The sequence below is a fragment of the Ambystoma mexicanum genome, chromosome 6p (assembly GCF_040938575.1).
Source record: "Ambystoma mexicanum isolate Mex_15411 chromosome 6p, UKY_AmexF1_1, whole genome shotgun sequence".
Taxonomy (NCBI): Eukaryota; Metazoa; Chordata; class Amphibia; order Caudata; family Ambystomatidae; genus Ambystoma; species Ambystoma mexicanum.
This window is the reverse complement of record NC_090935.1, coordinates 1,206,984,463-1,207,011,084: the sequence shown is the minus strand read 5'-3', so window position 1 is coordinate 1,207,011,084 and position 26,622 is coordinate 1,206,984,463.

Here is a 26,622-nt window from a genome sequence, read left to right as displayed (position 1 = left end):
AGAATCCAGCACAATGAAATACAGTGGATTGAGAACTAAAACATCTTGGATAAGGCCCAAACCGGTTTTAGGAAAAATTGTTCTACGGTGTATAATATTTTCATCCTAAATATGGTAATCGAGCAGGCTAATTGTGACAAAAAGCTACCGCTATATGCATTATTTGTTGATTTTTCCTCTGCTTTCGGTTCTGTAGAGCGCCTGCAGATTTGGATGAAACTTAGATCTTTTGGTATGCCCCCCTCACTTCCTCTATTGTTTTATGGTGATATATGATGATAGTAGGGCCAGGATTAGGTTGGATAACCGGGGTATGCTATCTGATCCTATATTTATATACATAAAGAGGTTAGACAGGGATGTGCACTTGCCCCTACATTGTATCATTTATTCATGGCTGACTTTGGTGGTATTTTCCAAGACAAAATGAATGCCCTCCCTAAAATCGGCCTACATAAGTTAGGGTGGATCTGCTATGCAGATGACATTATCATATTTGATCATACTTATTTAGGTATCTGTAACAGTGCTAATGCCCTGTGTGAATATACAAAAACAAATGGACTTTCTGTCATTCTGATAACAACACAGTTTATGGCGGTTGGCCATAATTGCTGCAAATAAATGACCAAACCTTGTTCTTAGGGAATGATAAAGAAGATGAAGAGTTATAAATACCTGGGCCATGAGATATGTGGAGAGAGAAGACAAATTAATCCTTAGGTCCAATTAAGCAAGAGAACTAAAGTTATGGCTACGCTAACTGCTGTTATGACATTCTCAAATAAAACATATTGCTTTAGCGTGTTGGGCATTCTTAATATCTGCAAACAAAAGCTGACGGCTATTTTCTTATATGCTTTGTAATCCTCTTTTTCTGACTGGTCAGATTGGGCAGATGTGACAGAGGGACTCATTTGGAGAAGATTACTTGGTCTCTCCAATTATACCCCGATACAGGCCATTAGGATAGAAATGGGTCTTACTTCCCTATCTGCTCAGACTGAACATAACAGGGCTAGGCTCTAGGTAAAAATAAAATATGCACGCCATGGTACACTACTGTATACTCTTCATGAAGGATTGGAGGGAGGTAAACTGGAGGCTTTGAATATCTTTTAGAAGAAAATCCTAGATTTCTCTGGAAAAATTGGGTCCTCCCCCAAGTGAGATCATGGTGAGGCGGTGGTACTAAAATCATTGAAGAATTCCGTAGAAAAATTAGACTGGGTTGCAAGTCTCGATAAAGTTGATGAATTGAACTCCTTATGCATGTTTGCCAGACTACCCTTCATGTATAAAAACCCTCAATATTATCTAAAATTAATGGCATCCAAAGCCAACCGCAAAATATTTCTGGACATCCAACTCAATCGACTTAATGTATTGGGGATACGTGGAGCCAGGATGGGTATCCCGACTGATAGAAGGTTTTGTAGACTGTGGGCCTCATCACGAGTTGGGCGGGAACGCCAGCGCTATTAGCGCCGGTTTTAATAGCCTTACCGCCAAACCCCCTGGGGCTAATAGCGCGGGATCACAGGTTTGGCGGAACGGGTATTGCCCATTCCCCACTGAGCCCATTCGAGAATTCGAATGTTCGCGCTCTTACCGCCGGCGGATTTCCCGCCGGCGGTAATAGAGCAAATTTTCGGCGGATTTCCCCCCAGCTCAGAGCTGGGAAGAAATCCGCCGAAGTCCTGATTTGGCAGACCCTTAAATCCGGCGGTAATAGCGCTGCCGCTGGATGTAAGGGTTACAGCCAAACTCGTGATGAGGCCCTGTGTCTAGATGAATCAGAGACTGAAACGGCAAGGCATGTACTTACTTGTAAAAGTATGAGCACCATCTATGAAAAATACTTTATAAAATGTGAGTTTGATCCGATCTATATGACTAGTGAAAACCTCTGGGTTAGGTGTCTTGCGGAGATGAATAGGAGGTTAATCATTGCTGTGACACAAATATTGAAGGTAGCAAATGCACGTCTACGAAAATTTGAAGAAGATGTGAAGCTATTGGTTGATCTATAAGGTTCAGGTTGTTATACATTTATCTTTTTGTATTGTATACATCTATTAGCTTCATCTTTGTTTCTTTTATTTATCTGTTTTAATCTTTTGTAGTATGTTTTACTTTTGAGTTTTATTTTATTTTTTGTATAATTGGGCTGATAAGAGCATATTACAGTTTCTTTTTCTTTTTCCTTTTATCTTATCTTTCCTTATCCCACTTGTATATATTTTCTGTTTTATCTAATGCTAAAAGTGAAATTGTAATTTTGTCTTCTCTTTCTTGAATTTTATCTTTAATTGGTGTCTGCTTTGATATATGTGTGAAAGGTTCTTTGAACTGAAACACAATAAAATAAAATAAAAGAATTAAAATAAAAAAGAAATACAGTTAGGATGTGAAAACAATGAGTTGGGGCAGTCCAGGAATTTAATGTGCTTGGGCAGAAAGTCAAGAACACTCAGTTCCTAGATGGAAAAGCTGCAATGTCTGGTATACATAGGTATTACAGTGACCTATTGCATAATTGCATATTGCAGTATATTTCAGGCACAATCCAATCTGTTGATTTGGACCTATATTGTCAATTTGACTTTTTGAAGATTCCAAATCATAGGATAACCAAAGTTAAAAGACAATTAATAGCCTAGATAACAACCAAGGTGGTTGAAACAAGTTTCGGCATAGGAAAAGTGATTTATGTTTGGTGTTGCCAGTGGGTATAGCAAAGCCACCTGTGTACTGGTGTTGTAAAGGTAACCAGCTCTATTTGGGTTGTTATATGTGGTGAAATTCACACATCAATCTGACAAGTTTTGGATTATATTTTGATTTGTTGAACTTGAAACAATTGTCATTATATGTAATGAGATCCACGCAACAATCTGATAAAGATTCTGGATTAAAACTTGGTTTTATTGGACCTGATTGGAGTAGCCCAGATGATTCTGGCCTACCACTCTATACAACAGTTAGGATGTGCAAAGATGCATTGATGCAGCAGGTGGAAATGAAAATGCAGGAAGAACTGAGTCAGAAAGACAATGCGATAAACGATGCGCTCAATTCCCCACCACAGATGTCAACATCATCATCTTCTTCATCATGAGGACACGTGTTGCTCTTGTTGTCTACAGACCCATCGTCTGCAAACACTACTGACCAGGGCATATATCAAGATTATGTAATAAAGAACAATGCTATGTAAAAACAAAACATTAAGCAAATAACTGTTGGAAGAAAGAATTCAATGACAAAAATATTAGTAGCAAACAATCGTTGGAAAAGGAATCCTAGCATCAAATCTGCATTATTCACATAAATATCAACACAGATGCAAAGACTAAAAACATGAATAATACACCTTGTATTCAAACCCTTTTTGTGAATCAGGTCTCCTCGCCCTTAATGTTTTTTGCTGGGAGGATACAAAATAGTATCCATATTTATAAAACTGATAGGTAGCATCTGAGCTTCTCATCATCTTCTTCAGGACAACAGTTCCACCAGTCCCAGTATTCTTGCTTACCCAGCAGCACTTTGGGGAGTTTCCATTGAATCCCTAAGGTGCCCCTCCCTGCAAGGGTACAGTCTCAGTGTGTCTTTAGTGCTACTTGGGCAATTGAATCTGGCAACAGGAGAAGGTTCACAGTGCTGCACTATTGCAAAACGGTTCCATGTGATAATGTCCCATGCAAAAATGTTGCCTAGCAAATAAGTCACTAAAAGATCACCATTATCACATTGAACATGCGGGGACAACCCCGCAACCTTTGCCCACCTTGACACCATATATATGGTCACCATATATAATGTTGCCACAGCCTTTTTCCGGCGACCATATGTATGACAACCATATTTATGAGAATAATATCACTGGATACCTGCAAAACACCTTGTCATGGCCAGCACATCAGCTCTGATGATGAAGACCTCTTAGTAACTTCACATCACATGTTGTTTTGAAACAGGTGCCTTTAGTGACTGACTGCTGATGGGTCAACTGTGATGGATCCCATTAACGTTTGAGATTCCCCAGTAGATAAAACGCTGCCCCTGGCTCACAACCCCCAGTGTTGATTGAGAGCCACCTATCAACAGGGAAAAAGGCCACCAAAATGAGAATTTACATGGTTCTTTTTGCTCTCTGAGAGCCGTCAGCCTGAGACTTTTGGGGCTTTCCTCTGCTAGATGTGAGCTACCAACATTTGAATGTTTGTGTTCTCCCCACAACCTGAGAGCATCCGACATGAGAATTGGCTGGGTTTACCATGCTGCCTGAGGGCTGCCGACATGAAAATAGTGTGTGTTCTCCTAGTGCCACATGAGTGAGGCACAGACAGCGCATTTTTCTGAGAATCTCCCGGGTGTTGGAGGGTGTAGGATAGTTCATGAACTGGGGAAACAGGTTAGACAACCAGGGGCTTAAAGAGATATATACACAGGGACTGTCATCAAGCATATGTACAGTGGTGGACGGGGAGGTGGGATCCAGGGGCTTGAGGATGTGCTGGGAAAGTTTAGGAGGCCCTTCTAACTGCAGGTCATTTAAGAGGAGGGGCGACTTGAATGCAAATATGCTGGGGATGTGTCTGATGCCAGGGGACTAGGGAGCTCCAATGGTGGAGCAAGACGTGAGCAGTCGTGCACATATGAGGATGTGTCAGGTGGGCGATGGACAGAGAGATGGTTCTAGATCACAGGGTGCTAAGAGGAGAGTAGGGAGAGTAGAGGGATATTGAAGCAGCCAGCCAGGGAAACAGGTCCACAGGAAAGCCTCCGGAGCATCATGAACTGCATTGTCCTCCAGGTCCCCTGGCTGACCACCACCCCACAATGCAGGCAATACGGGCCTGCGTAACAAAACAGGTGATTGCGCTGCTTGTTCCAGTATGCAGGCACAGCTAAGCTTTTCACCACAACAGTTGCGGGAGTCAAGGCAGGATTGATTGCTACAGCTGGTGCTACTGGCTGTGGTAGGGTCTTTTTCCCACACCCTGTGCTGTATGCCGTGGTGGGGAACACCTTGAATCTCCAGGTGTGCTGGCAGATGTTCCCTGTGCACTACTTCAGGCAGTGGGGTGGAAAATGATGCACGGCTGTGAAACATTGCTTCAAACTCCCGCAAAATGCGATTGCTCTTGCAGCTGTGCTGATCGCTGAGTCGTCTTGCCTGCCACACTTCTTTACTCCAGAACTTGCCTCCAGTTGCACACTCCCTTGACTTTACCGTGCCCTCGAGTAAGGGGAGGTTCTGACACACACACCCAGGAGGGGGCGGGATTTGAAATTAAGAGGCAGTATCGCAAAACACAAGTGAGGTCATTCTGCATGACGAGTTGATGCAGGCAGGCAGGGGCCCGCCAGCATTGATATGATATGATATGATAGGTTATTTATAACACGCTTAATACCCAGAGGTTTTAGTATGTGCATGCTGTCAGCCCACTATATGCAATTTAAACAGAGTTTAAAAGTGAAGCGTGAAACAGGAGAAATTTCCTTCACTCTTTGGTTTTACTCATAGTTTTGTAAAAAGAAATAAGAAATAAATGTTGCCTGATACTTAACGCATTGCAGTCGTCATTTACAATGCGTTCCTATGGAATCTGTCTGCTGTTAGCAGGTTCTTAATGCAGGCGGGTTCCATAGAAGTCCAAATGTTTTGTGTCTGCATGCAAATATCATGCAGGCGTAAAACAAACTGTACTTTGAAGACAGAGGCAGAAAGCACAGAAGAAAGTTTAATTATAAGTGGTGCCCCTTCTCAGTCTTCAACGGGAATGAAAATGGGTTAGAGCAGTAAAACAAGGAGCAAATGCACCCCTTCCTCTGTTAGAAAACTACCCCCAAAAGGTTTCACAAAGTTATTCTTTTTTCTATTTTTTAAAATAAAATCATTGCAATGAATGGTTGCAGTTAAATGGTGAGAAAACTGAGCTGTTGGTGCCCCCCCATCCCTCTTCCCTGTGGACTGCATCATTCTGGCCCCCCACCTTTGGTCCAGTCCCATCTCCTGTCCTACTGGTGAAGGATTTGGGAGTTAAAATATCTGCCCCTCTTTCGGTTGAACCCCAGATCAGTGCGATCTGACAAAAGAGCTATTTTCAGAATAAAACCCATAGGTACTCTTTTTCTCCTTTTCTCTCTGCCAGTTGCGGGCTCCAGCGGTGGCCTCATTAATACCATCTTCTCTGGACTACTGTAACTCTTTTTCTTAGCCCAGCCAGCCTACTTGATCCGGCGGCTTCAGGTGCTATAAAACTCTATGGCCAGAGCTGCCACTTCAACGCCCAGGTGCCCGCACATCTCCCCGGTTCTAGGCTGAGTAGTGTGGGTTCACTTTGCTTCTCTTACCAGATCCCTACCCTAAGTAATAAATCACAGACAACTTATGTGTATGGAAAAGTTGTAGGCCGTAGGCATTTTATTTTCTTACAGAAAATACAACACAACAAAATAAATACACTGCCATATGCTTTTGGGCACCTTGTGTCCAGTCCCGAAGTTGCCCAAGGCTCCTCCTGAGTCCTTGTTATCCCTGGGCCTTCGTTCCTGGGCACATGCCGCCACACCTGAGCAGGTGTTCTTTACGCCCGCTCAGGTCCCCCCCAAAAGCACCCTACCTACAATCTCGTTCTTGGAGTGCCCTGAAAATGTCGGAAAAAAACCCCATCCCTTTCCTTGATAGGTGTACCCCATCCTGGTGAAACATGTCCGCATTGCTCAGGTGTAAGCCATGTTTTATGAAGTGCAGACCTGTGCTCTTGCAGTGCTTTTCTACTGATTTATTTAGTTTCTCTCTGGCTATTTCGATTGCGTGCCTCTTCTGTGCCGCATACCAGACCCTTCTTGGTATTATTTCTGACATAAAAATCTCGGTTTTCCACTAGCTGCGGGCTATGCTATGCAGCGACTCGCAAATGTTCCTTTGTAATTTACCCCTATTTGTGCTCACCATGTCGTTCCCTCCGAGATGTATAACTAGGTACTCGGGGGGGTCCCTGAAACCTATCAGGTCAGACAGCCTGTCGTGGATGTCCTCCCAGTGCATCCCCGAGAGGCCCCACCAGGATGTAATTGAGTTCCTGAAATGTAGTCCTTGCTTCGCCTCTTCCAGCCACCTGCCTGCCCGGATCACGAAAGAGTGCCCCACTATCCATGCCGATTTGTAGGGTCCGGCCTCTATGGAAACGGGGGAGATAAGTGTTATATCAGTTCCTCCCTTATGTATTTTTTAAAACATTGCGACTTTCATCCCCCAATTCTTCTCACCCCCTTCGCTCCCAGGCCCCCCGCCCACGCAGAGGTCGCTGCTCCTATCCTGAAAGAGTGTGTCCCAAATTCGGCTGGATCCCATCCTGCTTTTGCCACTGCCTGTTTCAATACTGCCTGAAACTGGTACCTGCTGAGTGCGCTGCCGTCCCTATGTATTAATAACTGCCCGTCGACCTCTGGTCGCAGATCTAGGAGTTCTTGATTGATGCATCTGGGACAGTGGTCCTTCTCTCTGATGCAATTGAGATCTATTGCTCTCCCCTTCCCCGTTTGGTCTGTTTTAGATTTCTTTAGCATTATAGACATCCCCTTGTTTCCCATACTAATGTCTTTCCTTGCCAGGCCGTCTCCTGCCACTGTATTCCTGGCCACCAGTTCCCCTCCTCTGAAAGCCCCAAAGTATGCTAGCGCAAATGCTGCCCTGAACAGCGCTGTTTCGTACGTGCTGCTGCATGTGTCTCGCAGCACTTTTAACAGAATTATCAACTTCCCAAAATGTACCGGCCTTCTGTTATCTGGTTTCTTCCCCTCTAATTTCGCCCATCCCCTCATAGCGTATTTTATTTTAGCGCTGTCGGTCGAGTCCGGTATGCCCGCCACTTTTGTGGTATATGCCACCGCCACTAGGTGCGCTGCTGCCCAGCTTTTCTTTTTCCCTTTGGCAAATGCCCCTTCGAAAAATTCACAAATTTTTTCCATTGAAATTTTTTCCACCTCTTTTCCATCTGTTTCCACCAACACATCTTTTACATGCTTTTCGTACTGCTTACCCGTTTTGTACGTTAGGGCGTTCCTGGTCAACTTGTCGATGACCCTTTCCGTTCTCCGTTCTTCTCCCACTTCTTTTGAGTCGACCTTGTGGCCAACCGTGCTTTCCTTTCTAGTGCCTCCAACGGGACCCATGCCTTCCGCGGCGTGGCCGTTCTTTCCTTGTCGGCGTCCGGTCTCAGCTCCCTGAATTTCTCCCACTGAAAGCGAGAGATTGCATCAGCCACCACATTTTCTTCCCCAGCGATATGCCTCGCCTTTATGCATGTATTCATTTTTAGGCTTTCTAGTGTGATTGCCCTAATTAATTCCAACACTATCATGCATGACGCACTTCCTTTGTTTAACACGTGCACCACTGCCATGTTATCCGACCATACTGCCAACTCCTTGTTTCCTAGCTCTTCCCCCCATGCGCATAACGCGACCCATATCGGGAGGAGCTCCAGCAGCATTATGCTTTTTGTCCATTCCGCCACTTGCCATGTTTTTGGCCACTTGCCTGCACACCATTCTTTCCCCATTATTGCGCCAAAACCAAGGCCACCTGCTGCATCGGTGAACAACACCCTTTTACCTTCCTCGTTCACCGATGAGCGCCATATCACCGACCCATTGAAGTATTTCAGAAATTCTGCCCACACTTCCAGATCTCTCTTGATACCTCCCCCTAGCCTGACTCTGTGGTGCCCCTTGGTAGCACCTCTCGTTTTCAGCTTAATATTTCTCTGGAACACCCTCCCCTGTGGTATGACTCTTCCTGCAAAGTTCAGCTTTCCTGCTAGCGCTTGCAATTCTCTCACTGTCGCTTTGTTTTTTCCTTGTAGTTCCTTTATTGTCTTCAGCAGATCCGTCACCTTGTCCTCCGGGATCCGACACCTTCCTTTGTTTGAGTCAATTTCTATACCTAGGAATTGGATAATCTGCGTTGGGCCCATCGTTTTCTCCTCTGCCAGAGGAAAACCCCACTCGCTTGTTATTTCCACAAATTTGTCCTGCATAGCTCCGAAACTTTGGGCCCGACGAAAAAAAAATCGTCCAGGTAATGTACCATCATGGACTCCCTCATCTCTTGTGTTACTGCCCATTGCAAAAATGAACTTACCCTCTCAAAATATGCGCATGAGATGGCGCACCCCATCGGGAGGCATTTGTCTACGAAGTATTCCCCCTCCCAATGCATACATAACCATCTTTGTGATCCGCTTTTGACTGGCAACAGGCAGAATGCTGATTTAATGTCTGCTTTCGCCCCTTTTCCCGCTTTCCTGACCAGCTCTACTGCCTCCTTGAAGTCTGAATATGATACTGTTGCATCGCTCTGGGCGATGCTGTCGTTCACTGAGGCCCCCGGGGGGTAGGATAGGTGATGTATCAGCCTGTATTCCCCTTCGACCTTTTTCGGCACCAGCCCTAGTGGAGAGCATATAAATTCTTCAAATGGTAAGGCCGTAAAGGGGCCCTCCACCCTCCCCAGTTCTACTTCTTTCCTGATCTTACTGGTCACTATATCTCTGTTTTCGGTTGCCGATTTTAGATTCCTAGGAATGTCTTGCGCTCCCTGCCCGGTAAACGGGATTTTAAAGCCTTTTCTAAAGCTTTGTCTGATCTGTTCTGCCGTTTCTTGGTCTGGGTATTTCTGGAGCCACCTTTCCATCCTCTCGATTTTTACCGGCGTGGCCCCTTTCCCGCCCCAGTTCTTATTTCCGCGTCTCATCGCTTCTGCCGCTTGGAGCTGCGGCCCTTGTGCACTTGGAGCTGCTGTGGTCACCTTTACATCTCTCACACTTGTGGCTGAACTTGCACTTCCATCCCCAGCTACAGGGTACCCCCTTTTCAAAACTCCTACATTGTCCTGGTTCTGCTCGTGTTGTCCCCGTGCTCCCACTGGACCCCCCCGGAGTTGTCGGGGGCAGGCTGCTCTGCCACCCTCTCTGTGACCCATAATTTCTGCTCCGAAAACTCTGGTCTCTATTTCTGTCATAGCTGGATTCGTACTTTCTGCTATTGTATCTATAATCCGCTTTGTAATCATTCTGCCAATACTGCCTTCTCTGCTATCCCCCTGTGCTCTGCTCTTTGGAATCCCATTTCTCCTTTAGCACATTAAATATGTAGAGATTAAAGTTTTCTTCATCCCAGCCCATATCCGGAAAGCAGTCCATCTCCTTTCTGAACTCGTGGTCATACTCCAGCCATGCGTCACCTCCAAACGCTGCGTGTACCTTCAGCACCCTCTGTTGATACGCAACTAATGCTACCCCGTCTTCGGGGAATTTTTGTAATATAATTGTTGACATTATGGTGAAGGCCGACATCCAGTTGTCAAAACTCCTTACTACTGGCCCCTTTTTTAGTAAACTTTTCTCGTCCTCCTTCATGTCTTCTAGGGCCACATTTATCCGCCGGGATTATTGGTGCCCCTTGCGGCACCGGGACTACCGGTGCCCCTTGTGGTGCCGGGACCAGGGTTTTCCTGGGTTCTACTGGTGCCCCTTGTGGTGCCGGGACCAGGGTTTCCCTGGGTTCTGCCCCCGCCCCCCGCCCCTCTCTGTTTTTCCCTGCTCACCACTCCTCTCCATTTTACCCAAGCCCTTAGGTGATCCCTTTCTTCGTCATCACTTCTGGCTTCAGTTGAGGAACTCCCCTGCTAGTCCTCCCTGGATCCCTTCCCCCGTCTGCTCTTCTTGTCATTGGTTCTGGGCGACTTACCCGAAACCGTGACGCAATTTTTTAACATTTTTACGATTTTATTCCCCACATTATTATTCACAGTACCTTTCTTTTTATCCTTTTTCTTTCTCTTGGTCGGTGCCTGTGTCTGTTCCTCTGATCTCTTCGTCTCCGCTCTACCCCTTTTCTGACCTTGCCGTACCTCGTCTTCTCCTTCGCAGCTGCTGTGCCAATGAACAGCAAAGGTGATGTTGCCTTCGCCCTTTCTTCTTTCTGCATTATCTCCAGCACCCATTGTGCCCCATATTCCTTCTCTGCCTTTCTCGCCCATTCTGAGAATTCTTGGGCCCTTTTTGCTCTTCCTTCCGCCATCCTTCTCATCTGAATTCTGTCAGCCACGCTTCTCACTTGACCACGGCGAAAGTCCTTTGTTCGTTCACAGCTGGTACCTCTGGGTCGCTCCTGCTCCCGTTTGGGCGACTTGTAGCCACTGCGTTTTAGAACGAAATTAGCGAGGTAGAAAAATGCGTGAGCCTGCAAGAGCAAACGTTTTTCCTTCCCCTTATCCAGGCACTAAGAGCCTACCCGAGAGAGGTGAGCTCTTACCTGGTTTGTGCCGCCTCTCCTTTTCCAGGCTTACTTATACCCCCCCGGCCTTTTGTTCCTTCTTGGGGTGGCCGGGTTACCCCCCTTACCCCTTGCTGTTACATTTCGCACCTTCCCAGGTGCTGTTTCCTGCCCTTCCTGGGCTTTTGTTTCTTGTGGCGCCGTTCGGATGCCCCTCCCTACACTTTCGCGCCGTTTTCCCCCACCCCGCGCCTAAACTCTCAGACCCTCTATCGTCCCGCATTTCATGCGGCCCGGATCCTGGGTCATTCATCGCCTTCATTGGATGCCTGTGGCCAAGCGCATCCAGTTCTACGCTCTCTGCCTGGTTCATCTTGCTTTTTATGACTTTGGTGCTGATACCTTCAGGCTAAGTTCCCGTATTATGCACCTGATTGGACGCTTCACTCTGCTAATGCATGCTTGGTTGTGGTTCATCGCTTTAACGCTGTTCGTATTGGCGGCTGGTCATTTTCCGAAACCGCAGCTCAACTCTGAAGCTCTCTTACCTTTGTGCTTCAGACCACAGGGAACTATCTGTCATCTAGGTGTCTCCTTAAAACCCATCTTTTTTAATCTTGCCTATTGCCTACTTCTCAAAGTTAGCACCAAGTTGCCCTTGGGTGTTCATGTGCTTTACAAGTGAGAATAACATAACATAATATAACATAACAAAAGGGCGTAATACTTCAAGAAACATCGCAAGCAAGGCAAAATACACATTTAAATCTCACAAACAGGGATTCAAATGTTTAAAGGACGCACAGAAAAGCTCTCAGAAACTACACTACAATCTCTCCTGCTCACTGGCATAGCCAGGGGAAAACCACAGTATGGGGGGACCCCCCCCCACATGTCCTGGGAGAGAGCACCCTGAGACTTCAAAAATAAATAGTTTCTTTTTGAAGCCTCCAGGCTGGAGGCCTCCATGCCATGGGGTTGGGCGAGCCCCATGACTCCAAAAAGAAATAGTTTTTTTTTTAAGTCACTCTGCCTTCATAAAGAAATGATTTCTGTTACTGTTCCGTCCCGAAAATAATTTCTCTATGAAGTCAGAGTGACAGAGTGGCCACATGACATGGAGGCCTCCAGAACCTCTGCACATGAAGTGGGAACAGGTGTTCCTGACTGTTGCATGGAGCTGAGGGCCTCGTTCCCTGGACCAACAGATCCAAAAAGGTAGGAACATTTATTTGTATGTGCATGCATGTAAATGTGTACGTGTGTATATGTATGTAATGAAAAAATAAGTAATTTAATAATGATTTAATAATAATAATAATAATAATAATAATAATAATAATAATAATAATAATTACACATTAATATAGAGCTACGAACCCTCAGGTATCTGAGCACTGCTTATTATTACCCACGGTGTGTGGTGCTCATTTACCGACCTCGGAAGGATAAAGGCTGAGTTTGGCCCTGCCGGGATTCGAACCTGCGTTAGCAGGCTCTGCACTGATGTCAAAGCGAGCACTCTACTCGCTGTGTGTGAATGAGTGAATGCATGATGTATGGGTGGCTGCCTGGGTGTGCGTGTATGGTGAAAGGGTGCACATGTAAATTAATGGGTGGCTTGGTGTGCGTGTGTATGAGTGTAGGGTGAATAGTGTGTATCCATTTGTGTTTAATGGCTGGATTACTTATTGATAATCTTCATTACTCCTAGCCTTACTCTTCATCGTCCCAGAACTTGTTTATGAGGCATGTTGCCTCATACACAAGTATTGGGACAAGGTAGAGTGACATGGAGGTAATTCCTGGCTTCGTTACATGTACTCTTCATTACTCCTGTTCCTACTCTTCCTCATCCCAATACTTACCTATGAGGCAAGGTGCCTCATACATAAGCGCCGGGACGAGGAAGAGGGACGTGTAGGTGATTGTGGGCTGAGGAGCTGATTTTGGAGGTGGGGTAAGGGGTGGAAGGGATAAGGTGGTATGCGTGGTTAGGGGGCAGGGGTTGCGTGCTAAATCATAATGTTCATCCATGCCCAGGCTAAGCAGGCATGATATCTGTTATCAGTGGCTAGACAGCCAGTCATGTCATTTCTTAATTTGGCTTGACTTTTTTTTAACTGGCCATACCTGATCTGATAAAGCAATCCTGCTAAATGTAATTACCTGGCTCGACTGGCATTTGGGTGCTGCTAGTTTAGCCGCTTCTTACGGTGGCATTGTATATTTTTCTGGGCGTCTGTGATAAAATGACCATGATAAGTGTTATTGCTTTGACTGGCATTTTGGTGTAACCAGTCTAGGTATGTCCTTATGTTGCATCGGATGTTTTACTGTAATATGTTGTTACGTGTCTAGAATGGTCTGCATTGTGAAGCCAGTACGACCTGTTTTCATTGTGGCATGGTATTTTTGATAGCAAAGCATTACATTAATGAAAGCATTAATGTCCCTGTGCATCTGTATTGGATTTTTGGATTGGTGTTACCCTACAAAACAATTGCAAACGCTCTGGATTTTTAACAACTTTTTCTCAGAAAGTGTGCTGTTCAATGCATTAAAACACATATTTATATATTTCTTCTAGTGCATTGTGCGGCGTGCCGCTGCAGCAGCATGATCGTGTGTATTGTGCAAGCGTGTCTAGGCCGGCCCAGAGTTAGGCGCGACCTGTGATTTGTCACCGAGCTGGGCGTGGTGTGGGGGTGGGGTGTTGTCCACATTTTGTGATACGTCACTGCTGCTGCTCTATGCTCATGAGCATCCAAGAAGAACCAGGAAGTGAACCAGACCTTTTCTCAGGGCATCGAACCTCCCCAGAAAATCAAGTTCCCTGATTGGCTTCCCAAAACTCCCAGGGAAGTTCAGTGGTTTTGAATGTCACACACTTTAGATCTCTTATTGGAGTGGCGGCAGGTGCAGTAAGATTTCGGAGTATTGACGTTCATATTCAGCTAGTCTGACAACATCAGATCGGCTTGGGTCCCATGAGCCATGTTCAGCACCAACCATGCACAGATTAGAAGCTAATTATCCATTTTGACTGCATCCACGAAACGAGGTGCGAAGATTAATGGCTGTGTGTTATTTATTCCCATCGAGCATGTTACTCTCAGTGAAACTAGTCACGGTTCTCCTCCTCAGATACAGGAAGCAGAGAACTTGCGTCTAGAAGTCACTCTGATGAAAACATTCTGTGCAGGCCACCCTAAAAGTGTTATTTCCACTTTGTTCCTGTGTTATGCTCAGGCAGGAGAGGTGGAGCCCATTTCTAAGTGAGTGAGGCTTTTCTATGGTATACAAATCAAAGTGTTTGGACCAGGGCCAGGAAACCCTGAAAAGGGACCCTGCAAAATGAGAATGCTAATTGGTCTCTTCCTCTTTGCCAACCAAGCCTTTCTCTGCTAAGCTTCGGTGCAATGTTCTCGATGGGCAAGCGCATTTGCTTGTTAAATCGTGCCTCTTAAATGTAAATGATGTGGCTTTTCCCAAAATGGCTGCCAATTTGCCCATTTAAAAAAGCATGATCTGCATGTTGGCCTTCCAATCTGCAAATGCATTTGAGTTCTTTTACTATTTGCTCATAGGTGCTATTACAAAGTGACAGTGCAACTGAGTGATGACACTTATTTGCCCGGGTCGTGATGCCAGCTAGTATCAAGCTCTCCTTTTTGTGGATCTTTATCGCCAACCTGTAGGAATGTCATGGGGTAGGTCTTTGAGGTCATGGTGGTGGGTAGTCCCAGCAGTGGGTGGCAAGCATACAGCCCCCTGCATCTCTTTCCTGCCCTAGTTTAAGTTGATGCATGAGCCCCTGTGTGAGTGCCGCTGAGTGCTGTCCGCCAGGGGGATTGCTCACCTAGCAGTAAGCCCATACATCTATAGACGGGAACGTGTATACAATAAAAACACACATTTGATTTGCTTGTGAATGTCTTCAGCTAAGCCAGTCTAAAAGGTATACATGTACTGTAGTTCCTATAGAAGGCTTGCCAGCTTTGGTATGGTTCACGTGCCAGCATTCTACAGAACACAACATGCTCTAGATCCCCAACACACACTGCAGGTCTAATGGGGGCAGGCTGACGACCCTTGATATGGAAAGCCCTCTCTGTGGTCATCGGCCCCCAAGAAAAGCATATCACCCTGTGAGGTGATCCAGTGGGCAGAGCAATGTTACCTAAGGATTTAATTAATGTGTTCAATCAGAATAAATTATGGGGTGCAATAAGTCGTGTTACTGTTGAGAGGGTTTTCGCGTAGTGCAGCACACATGGGCGTAATTATAGGGGGGAGCAGGGGGGTTTGTCCCCCCAACTTCTGTGGCATGCCTTTTTGTCCCCCCCATCTTTTGGAAGGAGGGCAGGGGGGCCCCAATCATCAATTATGTAATGGACAGCGCAAGCCCAGCTGGGGTGCTCTGCAAGGCTTGCGCTGTCTCATTACATAATGCAGAGATGCCTGACAGCCGCGCTGCAACACCTACAGGGCTGGGATGCCCTGCGTGGCTCAGTCCCTCACCCTGGCTGGCCTGACTCAAATCCAGTAGCCAGGGTGCTGAACTGGGTGTTGTAGGGCCTGGCGCCTGTGCTGTCACGCTAGCAGCAGCACTTCCGGGGGCCAGCGGCACAGAGCATCGCTTTCCGGCTTCATGTTTGTGCAACACACAGACAGGAACTAGGAAGCTCATTCAGCTTCCTGGTTTCTGTCTGGAGGCACGTGAGTGCGAAGAGGTTAGGTCGGTGTAACATGAGACGTGGCCCGGGTGGCATTTGAAAGCAGAGCAGAGGTAATTAAAAAAAAAAACATGTTTTTAATTGTGTTTGTGTATGTTTGTTGGGGAGCTCTGTCCAAGCCCTCTGAGGCAAAATACATGCAAACTTCCTAATTAGCATACGGATTGTACAAACAGATGACTTCACAAAAAAGGACATTGCAAGGCGCATCCTTAGTCTTTGATACTTAGAGACACCATGGAAGTGACTTTAGAATAAGTTGCCATAAATAAGCCAAGTGACAAATAACTTTGTGGTGCAAAATACCTAAATTGCACTATTGTTATATGTGGAGCAACTCTATACTCATTAGGCTTTTCCATTATAATAGCATGATACATTAAAGGATAGTTCCGGGACTTTTTTTTTATTGTCCCTACGGGTCGGCCATGTGTTTGTAAGCATAAATCGGTAGATCGTAGGAAACTTTCCTATGGACCTTACCCGACTTTTCGCCCATTATCGCACTCGAAATCAGCCTCCATTTTGTGATAATCCTATCATTCCGCCGCATCGACCTGGCTCACCTGCCTTTGCGGCACTAAATCAAATCCCCCGCCCCTGAAACAGACTTTATCAAAACATTCATATTCCCCGCCTCTATCCGTGACGTGACTGTGCTGCGTAGGCAAACGCGCCCAGGCGTCTTCTACGCGACTCCACACAGAACCCGGAAATCAACACAGATCAGCTCACAACACAGCGCGCCACAATTGGGAATATGAAACTGTACTTTTAAATCAAACCGCAAGATTGTAAATGTGGTAAAGTACATTTATTGGACATCAAATGTTTTGAGAATATTCAGCGATTTGCATTTTTATTTGCTCATGTTCCAAAAAGTTCGTATTGAGGAACGCGATGGTCCTTTCCTGTACACAGGGTCTTAGAGCATCTCACAATACAGCACCACAATTCGGAATGTGAAACCGTGGTTTAAAAGCAAACGGCAAGATTGTACATTTGGCAAAGTACGTTTATTGGACATCAAATGTTTAGAGAATATTCAGCGATTTGCATTTTTATTTGCTCTCGATCCAAATTAGTTCGTCTTGAGGGAAGCGATGTTCGTGTGCAGTACACAGGGTGTTGATTTACGATAAAAATAAGCTCTTCGGTCGCACTGATAATCGCATGGCTGTTCCAACAACGAGGCACTAGGCCACCACAACGGTAGGTATGTTGCATCTAACCGTTAGTACCGCGTAAGGGCATACTTGTACTTGGCGATCGTCCCATAAAATGGTCAGGGTGGTAACGTTGTTCACGCGGAGAAGCAACTGGCGGCTGTAGAAGCCGTCCGCCGGTGTCTGGTACTCGTGACACAGACAGTAGTGAATGATGTACCTAAAAACATAAAAAATGAAATTAGTCTCACCATCAGATCCTTATTAAAATCATAGCGAGGACAGCGCTACTGGGTGTACACAAGTGTTTAAAGGCGTGGCGAGGCAGGGAGGGGGGGGAGTGGAGTACAAGGTAAGTAGCATAAAATAATAAATAAATAGGGCCAGCTGGTGGCAAGTGCAAGGTAAGTGCAGAACAAGTGCTGGGAAGGGGGGGCTGTAGGATACTGAGACAGTCCCCCAGTGCAGGGGTTGACAGGGAGGCAGTGCAGGTGGAGAGTGGAAGGGCCCAGGACCGAGGTCGCAGACAGTGGACCAGTTGTAGCAGGGGAGAGGGAGAGAGAAAGCAGAAGCAAAGAGGAAGGTTTTGAGGTGCTTCAGTAAAAGCAGATCTTTCTCCTCAAGATAGTGCGCGGTAGAAAACAATATGCCACATAGAACGAACAAGTACAACTGAACCCGTCTTTAAAGCCACTGTATAGTAATGAAATTGCGGTATAAACTCATCAAAAGTTACTTACATTATATTTGCATTTTCCATTGTGTCTCTGTGTAGGGCAGACCCGAAACACCACTCCTTCTTTGCCGACGTTACTTCTTCTAATGAACGTGGCTCATCGTTTCGTTTCTGAAATTTTATTCATTATCTTTTCTTAGTCTTTCAGGATGGTCCCGGCCTGTCAAGGTCAAATCACAATAGAACCTTATATTCGGTCGTGGGCCGTTCCGCCACCCGAGCAAAACATCAAAGCAGCTGACCTTCACTTTGAGCGAGCACACATTTCTAGTTAGCTGCGGTTAGTTTTAGGGACATCTTGTCTGCGTGCCTTTTTTTTTATTGTCCCTATGGGTCGGCCATGTGTTTGTAATACGGAAACATTCTATAATTTTTGTAAAAATGATTTATATTACTGTTTGGTTTAATTGCAATGGGCCTGCAACATGAGGAGACTCGAGAGAACAGACAATCAAATTACAATCATTTAAACCGTGATGTGTATTTCTCAATGAGCTCTGCTTTAGGTGGACATGGAACAGAGGCAATGTTGGGTGGCAATGCAGTTGTCCCCTGCATAGGTTCGTTCACCACTCCATGTATGTGCCTATCTAGGACGTCAACGATAAGTTTCTCAATAAACTCATATTGCATATCCTCAAACACTGGTTTGATCACCCATTGTTTACTTCTTTTAGTGAAGGCCTTATTGTAGCGAAGCGTCCCTAAAGTTCCGGTCGTCCTACTTTGTTGACGGCCAACATTATGGTTATGTGCCAAGACCGCTAAAAGAGTCCGATTTATCATGCCCTCCATGCCAAAATGCAATCATTTTGGCCTGTACTTGAGGCACATATTGTGGAACACCTCCAAATCTCCTGTGTGGCAGAATTCCGTGAGTCCCCTCAAAGCTTTTGTTATAGTTTTATCAAATACAATCTTTTCAATGGCTTTGTGAGTGGGTGATGAAGGAATCAACCACTTCTTCTTCCGTGCCTCCTCTGTGGACAAATGGCCATGTTCACATTTGTGGAAATGTTCATTTGTCGACCATCGATGTACGTTGCTACAGTGCAAAATTACTGACCGCCATTTTTCCAGTAGAATTTCCAACGACCCTTCACATGTTTTTGAGCTCCACCAAAGATGGTTGCTGATTGACTTGGACCACTGTGAAATACCTTGCAATTCCTTTTTTTACCTGCAGCCGACAATTTTTTATTGATTGATTTTGCAAGATGCCAAACGTCAAATTGGTGATTTATATTTTTGTACTGTTCTCTCATTGTCTTGGCAATTGAAACGTGTCTGTCCGTGGCTATCAGGTCGATCACCATTCCCCGCGATTGTAGTTCTTGCAATGATGCTACAAAGCCAATTTTCTCCATGGCCACTGAGGATGTACTTTGTGACACCTGCACGACCACCGAACTCACAATTTTCTTACTTTCCATGTCCTGAAAGTGGTAGGTGCAGTACTTGGCTGAAAATCCTGGGCTGTCGCACTGTCCATCACCAGCTAGCCTGAACCGTTTGCCCGCGAATGTACTATCAATAGACATTTTTTCCATTCTCCAAGCTTCGCTGATGGCTGGAAATAGATAATCGGTTTGGTATTTGTAGAACTGACTTTTCGCAATGAAATGGATTCCCACAAACTGAAAGAAATACTGTAACTTTTTAAAACTTGAACCACTAAAAAGTGCGGCCGCTGCACAAAGTAGATTGCCTGCTGGCAGTTGCCCCAGCATGGGTTGTGCAGACCATGCGAACGGATGATATTGTGTACAGGTGGCATGTATTTTAAGGTTAGTGCCTCGAATTGCACGAGTCACATTAATCAATGGCTCCCCACATACTTCCCCACCAACCCAATGCCCACATTTCATCATCATAATAATATCCATCAAACAGCTATCGAATACAATGAATTTGGCCTCTTTCCTTATACTGTCACTCTGCATCCCAGCTGGTTCGGCCTGTAACGTTGAGGACATGTCACTCGCATGGAAGGTACAATCTCTGATATCGTCTTCCGCTATGCTGAGTGATATTGATGGTGTTTCATTGTCGTCCACTTCATTCTCTTCCATTGCAACATCTGTTCCTTGTCCGGAGATGGGAGAAAAAAACAATGTCTTCAACTTTCGCGCGCTCTTATTTTTTGCGGGTGTGGATTCTGTGAATTGATCTCCGACTGCATCCAAACTACCAGGAGGACATTCACTATCAATGGCTGGTGGTGGTATAGCTCCGTTGTCAATCACTTCATATTCTTCCCATTGGCACGATGCATCTCCAGTCTCAAGTCCCTGCCAAAAGGTTTGACAAGCAACATCTCTCGTTCGCTTCACTGTCTGTGTAGATCTAGTTCTTACACCCACTCGCAACTAGAGGACAGATTAGAAAAGGGATGTTCAGTTTAAACACAACTTACAGTATTGAACTATTGACAGTGAAAGACAACATAAAATAGTGAACAGGACACTAACCTTCTTTTGCTTTCTTTTCTTTGAAACTTTCTTGCCTCGAACTTCAACATCTGGACGCTGTTGCTCCGACTCGTGTGTGCATGTCTCCACTTCCTCTCGCGCTGCAACGACTATATTTTCATGATAAGCACATCCATCACTCACTGAGGCTCCATCGACTCCCTGAAACATCGAACTTTCATTAGTATGTATAATAATATTGAAAACACAAAATGTACTTGGGGACCAATACCCATACGGACATCTCAATAGCAAAACACGAATGAACGCATTGTGTAGAACATTCAAACGACAATAGTTCACGCATTGTTGATCTAGTTACATTGAACTGTCAAGATCCATACCTCGGGCTCCGCATAGACTTCCATTGATGATATTATTGAAGATGACGCTTCAGCAACTCCCTGAAACACAGTAATTGCATTAGTATGGTTTTCTATTTTGTTTAAAAGAACATAAACTTTCTGCAGGCGTCAACGGCTCATCTAAATAGACCTGCACAAATGATCAGTTGTCTAAAATAAATAATGGATATCTAAATATGATTCGATTTGCTCCATCGTTGGAAGTGTCACCACCCAGAGATCTGCATCAACTACTAGGGGTGATGTTCTTGTTGAAGAAGCTCCGTCAGCTCCCTGAAACATAGTACTTGCGTTAATAAAGAAGGAAGTATAGCGGGTGTAATCACGTCATTTGATCTCGCATGATTGATCTGTCAGTATCCATACCTCGAAATGCATAAGAACATCAAGGGACGCTGTAACTGCGGTGCACACTTCTGCAAGCTGTTGCGCCGACCCGTAACTGCATGCTCCCCCTTCTTCTTGGACTAATGCTCCATCGACTCCCTGAAACATAGGACTTTCATTAGTAATGAACACAATATTGAAAAAAGAAGACACATAGGAGGGCGACGACAGAAGGACATACCAATGGCTAAAAACGAAAGAAACATTGTGTGTAACAATCACGCTACAAGAATGCAAGATCTGATGATCTCCATCGATGGAACTGTCCGGAAACGTACCTCGAGCATCTGAGTGACATCTACGGTTGTCGTCAATGCGTTGGACTCCTCAGCATCTCCCTGAAAGACAGTACTTGCATTATTTTGGATAACAATAATTATAACTGAAAACAAAGACTAGAGGACGAGTACTGTGGTGTACCATTAGGTAAAATAATTACACGATCAATTAAAACTATTGATTTACATGCCTAAAACAAGTCAGTGTCAGAGTAGCTAAGTAAGATTACCCGATAGGCGCTTGAAGTGGCTGATGACTGCAATAACGACACGGATGGAGAATCTTCCGCCTTCATATTGAGTGGATACATAAATGGGGAAATTATTGTTAGCTAATGCTACACACTACCGCAAGGCCGAGAGACAAATACGTAAACTTGACTCACCAGTGGAGGGATGTGGACGAATAGAGTGGGAATAGCGGTTGAGAGCAATTTTCGCCTCGCTCGCGGTGTTTTCTTCTTTATTAGCAATGATGTGGAGTACATGTCTGGGCTAAAGTGCCTGCTGCAGATGCGGTATCGATCACCCCTCTTGTCCGCAAAGACTTCTAGGACTCTACTTTCTAGCTCAGAGGCTGGATATCCGCAATATCGGACCCATTCTCTTATCTGATCTATTGTCTTAGGGAAAACATGCATTATAGTATCTTCAGATTTGTTATGGGTCTTCGAAGGGCAACCGCCAATGGAACAGGCAGGCATTATGGAAAGTTCTGAAAAGTAAAGATCAACAATTCTCTATGAATACCAATGTGTTAAAACATTAAATGACACATAAAAGGTTCAATGCAAGGTCCGTTTTGGTTCTTGGAACTATACACGTTATTCACATGCGGATAAGTATTTCAATAACTTTCAAAAAATAGAAAAAGTAATTTGACTAAACTCAGAACATGTGACTAGTTACTTGCATGTACTGTCGTGAACGAAAAGAAAACATGGATGCAATTTGATGACTACTAGCAAATAGATATAAATTAAAAAATTGGACGCAAAATGATTATGGTACATGGACTTACCTTGACGAACAAACAGTTAGATGCAGGGATCAGAGTAGTTTCTTGTCGTAGAACAGGGAGCAGTTCACAGGTTGCAAACTGACGAGTTTGCTCAAAGTGGTCACGGAAGTTCACAGAGACGAAGAGCAGATAACCAGCACCTTCACGGGTTGACTAGCAAAGCGCAAAGAAGTTCTCATTAGAAATATGTAGTGGGTTATAAAGAATTCGAAACAGGGGTGTGTTTGTGAATGAATGACGTGTATATGTCGTGGCATTATGCGGATTGCAGGGGGGCGTCCAGCGTGAGGGGGGATGCTTGGCAGGAGACACGGGGTCTGGAGGTAGACATGGGAACAACAACCCATGCTCTATAGACCACTTTGAAGTGTACATGGTCTTTGGCACCTCTTGGCCTTTATCGCTCCCTGACAGCTCCACTTGCCAGCAGCGCAAGTACCCCGGTGCGAACTGCCTTTGATAGGGCGGGGGGTGGATCGGGGCGGTGGTCGTGCAGACAAGACACAGGAAGACTTGTGAATGGAGACACACTTATGTGGATTGCAGGGGGGCGTCCATCGTGAGGGGGATGCTTGGCAGGAGACACGGGGTCTGGAGGTAGACATGGGAACAACAACCCATGCTCTATAGACCACTTTGAAGTGTACATGGTCTTTGGCACCTCTTGGCCTTTATCGCTCCCTGACAGCTCCACTTGCCAGCAGCGCAAGTACCCCGGTGCGAACTGCCTTTGATAGGGCGGGGGGTGGATCGGGGCGGTGGTCGTGCATACAAGACACAGGAAGACTTGTGAATGGAGACACACTTATGTGGATTGCAGGGGGGCGTCCATCGTGAGGGGGATGCTTGGCAGGAGACACGGGGTCTGGAGGTAGACATGGGAACAACAACCCATGCTCTATAGACCACTTTGAAGTGTACATGGTCTTTGGCACCTCTTGGCCTTTATCGCTCCCTGACAGCTCCACTTGCCAGCAGCGCAAGTACCCCGGTGCGAACTGCCTTTGATAGGGCGGGGGGTGGATCGGGGCGGTGGTCGTGCAGACAAGACACAGGAAGACTTGTGAATGGAGACACACTTATGTGGATTGCAGGGGGGCGTCCATCGTGAGGGGGATGCTTGGCAGGAGACACGGGGTCTGGAGGTAGACATGGGAACAACAACCCATGCTCTATAGACCACTTTGAAGTGTACATGGTCTTTGGCACCTCTTGGCCTTTATCGCTCCCTGACGTAAGAGGATGGCTGCAGGATCTACTACATGGAAGGCAGGGGGGTGAGTTTATAAATACCTCACCCTCCCAGGAGAATATATGGGGGTCATCTCTGTACCCGGTGCCCAAAAAGAGGATTTATTATGATCAACCATTTTTATTATTTACCCATAACCATGTTTTGTATCAATAAAATCCAACAGCTTTTTATTGCCAACGCTTGATGCCAACCCACAAAAGAATATATGTATGACTGCTGCATATATGGGTTCAACGGTTATGTGGATTGAAGGTGTGCGGCCAGCGTGATGGAGGATGCTGGCCGGAGACATGTGGTGTGACAAGACAAGGCACTGGAAGGCTATTCAACGGAGACACACTAGATTCATTTAAAAAATCAAAACAACCATTGTTAAAATATATGTTGTGCTTTATTTTAGATTTTAATTAAACGTAAATAATAAACATTACACATTGTAAAGTTGAGGTTGCAGCACATCGAGGGAAAATCCGCGGTATTGTCCACTGTCACTGGGGAAATGTTGTCTAATGGCAAGTACCGCACAGGCAGGTATTACTCTCCGAACGCGGTGTCCGAGCCTCCCGTGAAGCCACCAAGTGAAGCAACGATAGGCCACCAGCCTGTACCACCTGTGAAAAAAAAAGATGCAAACTGTATTAAACTGACCAAACTTTCTTATCAATGTCGATTCAGGTAACACATGTCATTTTTCTTAGAAAAAAATTATATCTAGAAAATGCACTATATGGAACCAATTTACATGCGTTCGAATGATATGTAAATGTAATTTTATATGTGGGAGACGACCATGAAATAGTGGTGGCATCACTGACATCACAAACAGAGTATACTTACTCGTTACTCGGATTACGCGGACGAACAGTGCCACGAAGTTCGTGCATAAGCACCATCATCATCCTCAACACTGTCCGTGAGAGGCAGGCTTCCCTGAACTCTGGCAGCTCGGTGATGCATTGCGGACTTTGCTCGCCTTCCTGCAGACTTTGCTCGCTTTCCGAAATGTAGGCCAAGCACCCGGAATTTTCACGGCAGCAGCAGTTCTCCTCCTCAGTTGGCATTAGCTCGCACCGATTGCACGTGCACCAGGTGGAGACGCCGTCCATGCGACATGGTCCAGGCTCTTCATCCGTTGACTGGTCCTCCCAACTGCCGTCCGAATCCCCATCGTTTTCGCGTGCTTGCCTTTCCAGTAGTTCCTCCTCGGTGTACTCGGGCTCGTACATATACGGCATTATTGTGGCCATTGTGCGGTAAAGATAGTAAAATAATTTACAGAGATGCTACAGGTGTTCACACGGGCTACAAGCGGCGAAGGTAGCTGACCAGAGCACTGAAACGAGTCACAGAATACTCAAAGTAACACAGAGAGAGGAATGGAATCGAAAATCTGCTGCTGTATGTTGTGAAACGGTCTGTTTATACTTATTGGGGAAAGAGGCGTCCTGCCATTTCCATGGCAACACGTCAATAGCTGAGGCGCAGCGATTGTTGACACGAGACGTGCTTGAAATGGGCGGAACGCGTCTGCTGATGTCAGGCTCAGGGGCGGGGGATTTGATTTAGTGCCGCAAAGGCAGGTGAGCCAGGTCGATGCGGCGGAATGATAGGATTATCACAAAATGGAGGCTGATTTCGAGTGCGATAATGGGCGAAAAGTCGGGTAAGGTCCATAGGAAAGTTTCCTACGATCTACCGATTTATGCTTACAAACACATGGCCGACCCGTAGGGACAATAAAAAAAAAGTCCCGGAACTATCCTTTAACATAAGCTTTCAAGTGAATCAGAATCACTTACAGAGCTGCAGATAAGGCACAATATGATTAAATGATTTGCTCAGGATCACACACTTGGTTAAATGGTGAAACTGGGATGTGGACAATTTAAGTGCCCGTGCACATCTTTCCAGGCTTAGTTGATATAGATATTAATTAAGGTTTTGCTTTACATTTCATGTACTTATTATGTATGTAATACATATAATTATGTATAGCAATGCATTGGAAGCAAACCACATTACATAATAAACTAGCCATACACTGTATACATTGTCATAGAAATATGTTGAGCAATGGGAGTACGGCTTTAGTTTCATTCTCCCCATTCTGCATGCAAAGTCACAATAGCATCATGCAGATTAATGTGAGCCTAACAAATCCTCCTTGGGTTTTAAAGCCCTAGGCATTATTTCATAAAGCATGCAACATTATGCACCCTTCTCACTTCTTATCACTCCCTCCCATTCCCATTTCTAAAGGGACAAAAGTCCCTGCTTATAGTACCCCCCTTCCTCCCATCAGTGCCTAGTGGCTCACATTGTAAAACAGAGCTATGTGAGGACCCTCTGCTGCCCGGATCTCCTTGGGACATTGTCCTGGCAGCGGGACACCTCTACCATTCGGAACGAGAAAGGTGTTCTTCTGCCAGGACAATTGCTCAGCACACATTGTCCTGCCAGTGGAACACCTTTTTCCGTTGGGTGCCCTCTTTGAGGTGCCGAATGGGAGAGGTGTCCCAATGACATAGTCCCGGCCTGGCTCTTAAAACCCATTGTGACTCTCCCGCTCGGTACTCCACTGCTTGGAGCCAATTCAACACAGGAAAACATACCTTAATTTTAATCCGTCAGAATCTTGTGGAAACAAATTCTATTAGCACGTAGACATATAAGGTGCTGTGCAGAACCCAAGTTTGGAGATATATGGCATTTAAAAATCTATACCAATTATACTTGGTCACCCACTGCACTGCATTAACCAATGGTTTCTGCCTTTGAATGAAAGGAAAAATCAGGCAAATTGCTGACATTCCAGTAAATCTGGTCCTTTCAGGCATGGCTTTATAGTTCAGCAAGCCAACATAGCCCAGAATGTCAGGTATCAGGGGGTGATAATGTCTGGTCTC